Source organism: Orycteropus afer, unplaced genomic scaffold (assembly GCF_000298275.1).
Source record: "Orycteropus afer afer isolate SDZICR_OR568_19922 unplaced genomic scaffold, OryAfe1.0 scaffold00686, whole genome shotgun sequence".
Classification (NCBI taxonomy): Eukaryota; Metazoa; Chordata; class Mammalia; order Tubulidentata; family Orycteropodidae; genus Orycteropus; species Orycteropus afer.
Genome location: NW_006922273.1, coordinates 1,087,816 through 1,089,283, shown reverse-complemented (window position 1 = coordinate 1,089,283; position 1,468 = coordinate 1,087,816).

The following is a 1,468-nucleotide window of genomic DNA, read 5'->3' as shown; positions in this document are numbered from 1 at the left end:
AGGAGTGGCTGGTGGGTTTGAACTGCCAGCCGTCTGGTTAGCAGGCAAGTGTCTTAGCCACTATGCTACCAGAGCTCCCACAGTGGAATACTATGCAACACTAAAGAATAAAATATTATCTGTGAAACACTGCACAATGTGGATGGACATGGAGGATATTATGCTGAGTGAAATAAATCAATCACAAAAGGGCAAATATTTTATTAGTTCACTATTATAAAAAATCAAGGAAAGGTTTATATATGGAAAGAAACTTTTATTTGTTGGTTACCAGGGATGGGAGGGGAGGGGAAGGAACACTGCTAGATAACAGAGACAAGTATTGATTTGGGTGAAGGGAAAGGCAATGTGACCAACAAAACAACACTGAGGAAAAGAAGACACAGACATGTGCACAAGAGGTACAGATAACAAGGAAGCACCACATGTACAATATTGTGTTATCAGTGATAAATAGATGGATAGACAGGGTGAATGATCAAGTTTGTCTAGGCAAAAAAAGAATATACCCATGGCTACTATCAGGTCGGTAGACAATTTTTCTACATACGTATTTGTATATGCTGTAAGAATGTCCATATATGTGAGAGCTAACAAGCAGCCAAGTTATAATAACCTTAGCCATAGCCAACCACCTTGAGGGAGGAAGTAGTTGTACCTGTGGGCTTTGGACCATGGTTGCAGAGGACATCAAGCTCAATTGGCATCATATACTACACAAAAACATTGCTCTATATCCTACTTTGGTGAATAGTGAGTGGGGTCTTAAAAGCTTCCAATAGTCCATCTAGATGTGACAATGGGTCTCTCTCATCCAGAGCAAAGAATGAAGAAACCAAAGACTCATGGAAATATTAGTCCAAGGGACTAGTGGACCATACAAACCCCAGCCTATATGACTGTGAGACCAGAAGAACTAGATGGTGCCCAGCTACCACTGTCAACCACTGAGAAAATGATCAGTGCAGGAGATCCTGGATAGAGTGGGTGAACGATGTGCAACAAAACTCAAAATCATGAAAAAGACCACATTTACTGGTCTGATTGATAAAGCCTGGTGAGACCCCTGAGACTATACGGCTCCTTGTTACCTTTCAGGTCTGGAACTGAACTCACTCCCATGGCTTCCAGCCAAACAATAGACAGACATATAGGGTGACAGTTACATCAACTAGATACACTCCTTAGAGCAATCAATCATGCGAGAACAGAAGGGCAGTATTTACATAGGGAGAGAGCTCAGGGGGACAGGAATGCATAGAAAAAAAGGACACAGGGAAGTAGTAACTAAAGGGAGGAAGTGGAAAGAGAGCTGTTACATTGTGGGGCATTATGTCATGAAACAAAATGTGTATGAACTGCTGTATAGAAAATGAATTTGCTCTGTAAACTTTCACACAAATTACAATTTGAAAAGAAATCCAATTAAGTATTGCATTGGGCAGATCTGCTGCAAAAGACCTTTTGA